Source organism: Cervus canadensis, chromosome 25 (genome assembly GCF_019320065.1).
Source record: "Cervus canadensis isolate Bull #8, Minnesota chromosome 25, ASM1932006v1, whole genome shotgun sequence".
Lineage (NCBI taxonomy): Eukaryota > Metazoa > Chordata > Mammalia > Artiodactyla > Cervidae > Cervus > Cervus canadensis.
The window spans coordinates 23726519-23736033 of record NC_057410.1 but is presented as its reverse complement, the minus strand read 5'-3'; the positions used below and the strand labels follow the sequence as shown (position 1 = coordinate 23736033).

The window sequence follows — 9515 nt, the reverse complement described above, 5'->3', positions numbered from 1 at the left end:
CGAACAGAAGCCGAGTCAGGAAGAGACGGGGAGCAAGTCAGACGGAGGGGGGTAGGGAGCTGACGGTCACCGGGCAGAAGCCCTGGCCAGGCCCCACAGAAATTCCTGTGGCCTCTGATGGCAGGGTGGGCTCAGGCCTGAGGGCCATTGGGGTGCTGTGGCCCAGCATGGTGTCTCTGGCCTGGAAGGGCAGCGGGGGCCCTGCCTCCGTGCCCAGTTCTCCCGAGGGAGCCCTCCACTGGAGTCAGAGCCAGCACAGGGGGCACGCTGTTGTGCAGGCTGGGCCTTGGAGCCCTGGGGTGCTGTGGGGTGGCAGAGAGTGCCTCACTGTCTAGGAGAGCTAAGAGCAGGGCCAGGAAAGGCTGGGAAGTAGGGGGGGCAGACCTTCCAGGCATGAGGAAGGACCCCAGTGAAGCAGGAAGTGGTGGGCCTGGGGACCAAGGAAGGGGCCATGCTGCTGAGGAATGCGGAGTAGCAGCTGGGTGCAGAAAGGAGGCTATCTGGGGTTCAGGGAACTTTGCAGGGGCGAGGATAATGCCAGCCAGGAAGTTGGGTGGGCCGCTGTGCACATAGCTCTCAGCCCTCTGTGGTGGGGAGGAGCTGTGGGGAAGGGCAGGCTGGTTTTGAGTGGACCTACAGCAACCCACACCTCTTAGACACCTCTGCCCTCCCAGGCCTCCACCAGCAAAGAAAACAACACTGGTCTAGGTTTATAAATGAAATCTCTACTTGTTAGGTCACCCTTGCCATACAGCTAACCCTGACCCCGAGAGTATGAATGAGAATGGGAACTTACACTTGCTCATATTATTTTACATTTATACTGAACATGAAACTTTTCAAAACATTTTTTCTTATTATGAAACATAGCATACATCTGTTAAATATATACATATATGAACAGTTTAATAAATAATTATAAATTAAACATCCTTGTTTCCATAGCCCAGAATTAGAACACTGCCAGCACCTCAGAGGTCCTTGTATCCTTTCCTGATCACAGCCTTATCCTCTGCCCTGGAGGGAGCCAGATCCTGACACCTAATCATCATTTCCTTGTTTGTCTTCCGAAGCATTTCGTCTCATAGATATTATCATCTTTGAGTTTCACAATAACCTTATTATTCCCATTTTACAGATGAGGAAACTGAGGCTCAGAAGGTTTTAATAACCTTAGTCCGAGATCACCCAACATGTAAGCAGCAGAATCGGGATCACATTTGGACTGGCTGAGGCCCAGGTGGTTTCTTAATCAAACTGGGATCCAAAGGAAACCCTGGGACAACCCCGGTTTTGGAGATGGGTGTCCTAGTGCCCCAGAAGAGGGGGAGGCCATCTTCATGGCCAGGCCACGCGCTCCTCTCCTGGATTTGTTGACTCCCCTGACTGGGCAAGGTCCTGCTGTGTGAATACCTGGCAGGAAATGATGGAGGCCTGGGGGGAGTTGGGAGGGGAGGGGAGGTGAAGTAAATGGAGGCTGGGGAATCAAGAGGATGGGATCGGTGCCTAGAGAGAGCTTCAGGCCCTGCCAGACACAAGCCAGGGGAGTCCAGATCTGTGGGGATGTGCCTGAGCCTGGTGTGCACCCAGGTTTTTGCCAGATTTACCAGGTGTGTCCTCCTTGGTGGGCCAGATGCGCTTGGTGTGAGCATGCGCACAGGAGTGTGTGTGTGCGTGTGAGCACGTGCACACACCTGGCATGTCTATGCATGTGCCCAATTCTACACACTTAGACTGCCATAACCACCTCCCCCACCCTCATCTTTTTTTTAAATTATAAAATTATATATGCTTGGGGGCTTCCCCGGTGGCTCGGGTGGGTTAAGTATCTGCCTGCAATGCAGGAGACCTGGGTTTGATCCCTGGGTTGGGAAGATCCCCGGGAGGAGAGCATGGCAACCCACTCCAGTATTCTTGCCTGGAGAATCCCAAGGACAGAGGAGGCTGTCAGGCTACAGTCCATAGGGTCAGAAAGTGTCAGACACGTCTGAGCAACTAAGCAGGCACGCACATGCTTGGTATAAAAATTCAAATATGAAATTCTTTCCTTTAATTCTAATCCAAATGACCCTGGGCATAAATTTGGACATTTATCTTTCTATACTTCGTTCTAAGCACATTCAAAGTGAAAGTGAAGTCACTCAGTCGTGTCCCACTCTTTGCGACCCCATGGACTGTAGCCCGCCAGGCTCCTCCATCCATGGGATTTTCCAGGCAAGAGTACTAGAGTGGGTTGCCATTTCCTTCTCCAGGGGATCTTCCCGACCCAGGGATGGAACCTGGGTCTCCCTCCTTGCAGGCAGACGCTTTACCGTCTGAGTCACTATAGTTATTTAGATACGGATATCCAAGTGCAGTGGTTTGAAGTGTAATTATTTTTAGTAAAATGGTTTCAGAATCTACTTATTTTTTTCCCACTTACTGTACTGTGGTCATCCTCCCTGTCTGGATACATGGGTTTATTTGACATTTTTAAAAAGTTGAAGAGGGCTCCATGACATACCATCATGTGTTTAACTGGGTGGACCTCTCCCAGTCCCGGATTGCCTGGAAGCTGAGAGAGTTGGGTGTAGGTGGAGGCGGGGGCCACGGAGACGGGCCCCCCATGGGAGGCGGCCCAGTCCAACTACACTTTGTGCGCTTAGCCGTTCAGCCGTGTCCGACTCTCCGCAACCCCATGGACTGTAGCCTGCCAGGCCCCTCTGTCCACGGGCTCCTCCAGACAAGAATTCTGGAGTGCGTTGCCATGCCCTCCTCCAGGGCATTTTCCCAACCCAGGGATTGAACCCAGGTCTCCCGCATTGCGGGCGGATTGTTTACCAGCTGAGCTACCAGGGAAGCCCAGCTGCCCTTTGGCCTCCTGCAAATGAATTCCCTTCACCCCCACCCACCCAAAGTCCACACCTCCTATGCTCTGTCACTTGACCTCTGCACAGGGGCGCAGGTTTGGGGGCGCCGCTCGGTGCGGTGAGCTCCTGACCTCTCAGGCTGTCTGATCTTACAGAGCTGGGAGGACTGGGGGTTGAGGACCCGGGAGTCAGGAGGCTCTGCCCCACCCTGCGGGAGTGAGAGTGCCGCCTACCCAGACGGCCCCAGCAGAGGGCGCCATGCTGGTGGTGAGCCTGGCGCTGCCCTGGGCCCAGGTGGCAGCTTCCTGCTTCCCAGAGGGCACGGTGATGGGAACTGAGCCAGACAGTTCAGCCAGGCTCGGTGCCCCCGCCCCTGCACGGGTGTCATGGAAAATCCGAAGCCTTGATCTTTGTTCTTGATCGCTCCTCCCCGACTTTTACAACTGGAAACTTGCAGCCTCTTTGTTCCCATCAGCTTGGGAGGGAGGTGGGGGGGAGGGGGCGGTGGCTGAATCAGCAGCGGGGGGTACAGAGCCTGCTGCTTCTGAGGATCAGCCATGACCCCTTCTCTCTTTCACCTACACTCACAGTTTGTCTGTAAACAGAGGGCACTCCTGTGCTGGGAGGCAGGAGCGGGGATGGGCCTGGCCTTGGGGTCCTTCTTGGGTAAACCGTCTCCCCTCGCTGAGACCAATCCCCCGGGGGACCAGGGCCTGAGTCCCTTGCTACCAGCACCCCTAATTCCTCTAAAGTCCTGGTGGCACATGGCTCCCAGCCCTGCTCATTCCTCAGGTGGGACCTGTGTGTCTGTTTCTACCACGGGATCCAAATCCAATTAGAAATTTATGGTAAGGGAACCACTACGAGAGTTACTGCCTTCCCCTGTGACTTGCCCGCTTGTGCAGGCCTCTCCCCCTCTTCTGGCATGGCCAGAGTTCATGGAAACGTCTCAGGTCAGTGATTCTCACCTTCCTTTCCTTCCCTGGGAGAGAGGGGCCCAACCCTTGTGCTCTGGAGCCTGGCACCTTCCTCTCCTCAAAGCCCTGCTTTCCCGGGGACGGTGTGCTATGGGGGAGGAGCGGCAGGCCTGGGGGCCTCACCCCATCTTCCGGCACCATCTGCTCGATGAGTTGTGTCTCTTGCTTCCTGCGATCTTAGAAGTAAGCCTGGAGGTAAAGCAGGAGGTGAAGAAGTAAGCAGGAGGTGAAGCAGAGAGATGGAGGCGTCCTTGTCCCGAAGGTGAGGGAGGACAAGAGGGAGAAGGACCAGATCCTTATTCAGCAGGTGCTGCACCCAGCAAGTCATAGATGCTGTTAGATCAACCTTCTCTCTGAGGACCCTGTCATCTGCTGTGTGTGCGAGGGTGTGTTGGGGGCAGTGAGTGCATAACCTTTTGGATCTTGGGCAAGGAGACCTGAGGGAGGCCTGGGGTGGTCGAGGCCAGCCTCCTGAATTAGGGTGGGAGGGGCTGCCCAGGCCACGGCTGCCTGCCTGGGGTTCAGCAGGGCTGGGCCTGCTTGTCTGTCTGTGTGATGTTCTCATCTGGGGTCTGGAACAGGCAGTGCTGTGAGGCAGAGGGAACCGAGCTCGCTGGCCTGGTGCATGGCCATTAACTGAGGAGGCCCTGCCTGCCAGGACCCATTGCTTCTGGCTGGGCCAGAGCAAGACTGAAGAGCTGAGCCCGCCCCTGCAGGCCAGGGAGGGGTGCTGGGGGCTGAGGGACCACAGGCCGGGCCTCTCCGTCCCCCACATCCGATCTGCCTCACCGCCCAAGCAGCACAGATTATTTTTGCTCCTTCAGGCTCTGCCAGGGCCTTTGCCCCATCTCCAGGAGTTACTCAGTTACCAGCATTGGTTTTCTATTTCCAGAGCAAGGCAGGCCCTCCCCTCCCAGCTTCCTTCACCCGGGTCCTGGCACTTCCTCTCCATGCAGCCCAAGAGGGGGCCCGAGAGGCATAGGTCCAGGTTCGAGGGTAGATGGTGATAGTCGCTAAGTTGTGTCTGACTCTTGCAACCCCATTGACTGGGGCCTGCCAGGCTCCTCTGGACTGGAGTGGGTTGCCATTTCCTTCTCCAGGGGATCTTCCCAACCCAGGCCTCGAACTGGGGTCTCCTGCATTACAGGCAGATTCTTTACCAACTGAGCTATGAGGGAAGCCCCGTTCGGGGGTAGAGGTTTCCTCAACTTTACTGGAAGAGGCAGGGGTGCCTGAGGAAGGCTAACCCCCGTCTCATTCACACCTTCATTCTCTGGCTTCCACCCAGAATGCAGAACAGGTCTTTTAAAAATCCCTCTGCCAGATCCACACCGCCTCCCCAGAGCCGTAAGTTGGCGGGACATGACAGTTGCCTCTGCTTCCTCCTCAGCCATCCCCTCTTCGCCACACCCTCCAGCCTGACTTCTGCCTGCCACCATTCATAATAAATTCACCAGACTCTCACCTCACAGGCTTCCTCTGTCTCAGCTGCTTTAACTCAGCTGACCCCACCCTGAAACCCTTCCCTCTCCCGGCTTCCCCACACGGTGCTCTCCTGGTTTTCTTCCTGCCCCGGTGGTGGCTTCAAAGTGACTCTAAAGTCAGTGCCCTTGGACTTGGTCTGGGGCTCCTCTCTGTAGGTTTCCATGGCTGTACCTACCACCCACAAGGTGGCAAGTCCACATGTCTGACTGGCCCTGTCCTCCCATTGGAGGCCCGATTTCCAGAGGCAGGTCCCACGTGACATTCCTGCCTGAGGTGCCTGGTCATTTTGAGCTTAACCTGTCTTGACAAGAACTCGGGATTCTCACCTGCTACGTACACCCCCAGGCTTGCCTATGTCACCTCCGCCTTCCTCATTGCTAAGGACTGTGGTCCTTGATTCCTCCTCACCTTCCACATCCATATTATCATCAGGTCCAGCAAACCCTGCCTCCAAAGTGTACTGCTAATCCCACCATTTCTCTTTTTTTTTTTTTTAAATATGGAACGCTTCACGAATCTGCGTGTCATCCTTGCGCAGGGGCCATGCTAATCTTCTTTGTATCGTTCCAATTTTAGTATATGTGCTGCCGAAGCGAGCACTCCACCATTTCTCTTAATTGCCATGACCACCGCAGTTTCTTCTAAATTACCCTCTTCTCCTTACTTGGACTCTACCCTCATGACTAGTCCCCTGCTTCCAACTTGGGACTCCTCCATTTCAGTCCCCATGAGCATTAAGAATCATCATTCAGACCATAGTAGCCTTTCCCCACAAACCTTTCAGAGTGTGTGTGTGTGTGTTACTGTAGACTATAACGCAGGTCCTGAGTAATTCTGGACTTCCCCCATGTCCCCAGCTTCATCTTCTGCCCTCCTTACTGACCAGGCACTTGGCTCTTTCAGTTCCTAAAGGTTGAAGTTCTTTTTCTGCCTCAGGGCCTAGAACTTCCACTCCCCCTGCCTGCCCCTCCCCCTCCAACAGCCCACCCCATTCTCATCCTGTCCGTTGGCCTGAGTGTCACCTCCTCAGAGAGGCTTTCCACACTGTCCCGTTCACACTAGCCCTCTAGGTCTCAGCTGGCAAAGCCAGGTTAGTCTGTGGGGCTGGAGGAGACGAGTGAAGGGGGGACTCCCTGGGACAATGCTGCCTGCCACAGGTGGTGGAGCACAAACTTCCAGCAGTTTCTTTACACCCAAGCCTAGGGGATCTGCCTGGACTCAGGATGGAACCGGCCACCAGCACGTGTCCAGGGGTGTCCTGGCCTCACCAGCCTCTCCCAGTGACATTAAACATTTTGTCCTCCGTCCCTCAGAGGATTCCAAGGTCTGGGGAATATGAGCAGTATAGGAGAAGGGGCTGGTGAAATGCTAGCCCTACCCTGACCCCCGCCCATCCCAAGAGTCTCAGATCCTTCCTAGTCTGGGGCTATAGGTGGGCTCACATTACTCTTGCCTGGAAAATCCCGTGAACGGAGGAGCCTGGTAGGCTGCAGTCCATGGGGTCGCGAAGAGTCGGACACGACTGAGCAACTTCACTTTCACGCATTGGAGAAGGCAATGGCAACCCACTCCAGTGTTCTTGCCTGGAGAATCCCAGGGATGGGGGAGCCTGGTGGGCTGCCGTCTATGGGGTCGCACAGAGTCGGACACGACTGAAGCGACTTAGCAGCAACAGCAGCATATTGCTTTGCTTGGAAACCCCAGGTCTCAGCCCCAGTCAGGTTGGGCTCCAAGAAGGTATCCTTGCCCTCCTCCTCCCTCCAGAAGGGCCAGGCCTGTCCCCCACTTGGCTCCTGTGGCATCAGAGGTCTGTGCAGCTCACCCTCCCCAGGGTCTTCTCTGCCTAAGAACTAGCAGCGTCTTCCCAGCTTTGTCTCTTCCAGTGGCATTTGTGGTATATGGAGCCCAGGTCTCTGAGAACCAAGATGACCTTGTTTCAGCTAACTCTTTTTCTGGCTTTCCAACTCCGCACGGCTCTATCTATTTCTTTGTGTCTCCCTGTGTGTGTTGTCTTTAGTTGCTCAGTCATGTCTGACTCTTTGTGACCCTGTGGACTGTAGCCCACCAGGCTTCCCTGTCCATGGGGATTCTCCATACAAGAATACTGGAGTGGGTTGCCATGCCCTCCTCCAGGGAATCTTCCTGACCCAAGGATCGAACCCAAGATCTCTCGCATTGCAGGCAGATTCTTTACCAGCTGAGCTACCAGGGAAGCCCTGTGTCTGTCTATTGCTTCCCAATTAATTGATAATTTTCAAGGAGATGTAGCTTGGGTATGGGGAATCCCTTCCTTGAGTCTTCATGGGACTGACATGTGGGATTTCCCAGCATCGGTTCCAACACCTAAGGAATGAGTCTAGACACATGCTTTACATATTTCCCTAGTCACATTTGACCTAATTCATAGGGCTGCTCTCCACCTGTGCAAATACACACATAGTCACATGTATGCACACTTGCACATATATATTCTCTCAGCCATGCTTGCACATACATTGACACACATGCCCTAGCACCTGGATGCCATCCATCTATCTATCCTGTAACGGAAGGTGTTGGTGAGCGTGTCAGGAAGGAGCCCACTGTTGCTGACATCCACAGAATTCATCCTCTGGCCCTTTGTTGAACAAATCTCACAACTAAGGATGTGCCGTTTGAGTCTTAGAAGGCAGTCCTTGCATGAGATGGCTTATTGTTGTTGTTCAGTCACTCAGCCGTGTCTGACTCTTTGCAGCACACCAGGCTTCCCTGTCCTTCACTGTCTCCCCCAGTTTGCTCAAACTCATGTCCATTGAGCCAGCGATGCCATCCAACCATCTCATCCTCTGTCGCCCCCATCTCCTCTTGCCTTCAATCTTTCCCAGCATCAGGGTCTTTTCCAGTGAGTTGGCTCTTCGCATCAAGTGGCCAAAGTATTGGCACTTCAACTTCAGCATCAGTCCTTCCAAAGAATATTCAGGGTTGACTTCCTTTAGGATTGACTGGTTTGATCTTCTTGCAGTCCAAGGGACTCTCAAGAGACTTCTACATCACAGTTCAAAAGCATCACTTCTTCAATGCTCAGCCTTCTTTATGGTCCAACTCTCACATCCATACATGACTACTAGAAAAACCATAGCTTTGACCATACGGACCTTTGTAGCATATTGAACACTGGGGAGAGATAGGCTTGTTTGTGGGTGAGGGCTGTTTAGCTTAGAGGCCAGATGGATAAAGAAGGAGCCACAGCATGGTAGGAGCACCAAGTAGAAGACAATTCCCCTTGGCAGGAATGTAGGGAAAGAGAATACTGGAAGACTTTTTAAGGATACAGATTCTAGTAATCAGCATTAGGAGCTATTCTGTTGTGTGGCAAAGAACAGCCTTCTATTCCTTTTCCATTCACAGGGCAAGTTAGCTACATCCACTGACCTTGGTGAGTGATGTTTTGGAGAAATCAAGCAAAATGGAGTGAATTTGATACTCGAATCCATGCAAGTACAAAGTGGAAATGTCCACAGGAGGCAAGACATGAGAGAGAAAATCCCACAGAAGCACAAACTTGGAGCCAGAAGTGAGCAAAGTGGCTGAGGTCAGGGTGGGGGGACCTAAGGCCAATATCCACTCCTAGACGTACTGGGAGGGACCTTGGATTTCCCACCTCCTGTGGGATGAATGTTTGAATTGATATCTCAAAGAACAAATGACCCAAGCCAAGTTCCATGTAAATCACACGTTAAAACATGTGTGCTCACACTCACGTAAGAATTTCTTTCCCCTTAGTAGAGCATGAATCAAGCAGTGATTTGGCAAGTAACAGGTTAACTTTATAATGAAGACAGCCAAACCAGAATATTTAGGTTCAAAAATCTGCCACTGGCCTGAAGGATCTGGTTTGGCCTTCCTGACTTAGCAAATTAACCAGAAAATTGCCAAAGCCCTGAACTTGTGCTTGACAGACACTCTTTTAGCATGGCCTGCATCCTTGTAGATATATAGATATCTCTCCACACATTATTATTAAGTGTATCTCTCCACATGTTATTACATCTAATTTATATTTGTAACCAACTCAGTGATTGTCCCAGACTATCCAGAACTGAACTTTCATAGCAGGCTGGTTTTCTACAGCTGCCTAGCATGTGACTGAACCATAGGTAGAAAACACTGGAAAAATGGGACATGCCAAACAAAGAAAAGGCCATGATTGCTTCTGTTATTGTTA

At 52.8% G+C, this 9515-nt stretch overlaps 1 non-coding gene across 1 annotated transcript; it reads right to left on the bottom strand.

Moving 5' to 3' along the window:
• Positions 1–5804: 5804 nt before the first annotated feature.
• On the bottom strand, positions 5805–5911 carry LOC122427912. Its single transcript, XR_006265603.1, has one exon. It is a non-coding gene; the product is annotated as a U6 spliceosomal RNA (small nuclear RNA).
• Between the last annotated feature and the right edge of the window lie 3604 nt (positions 5912–9515).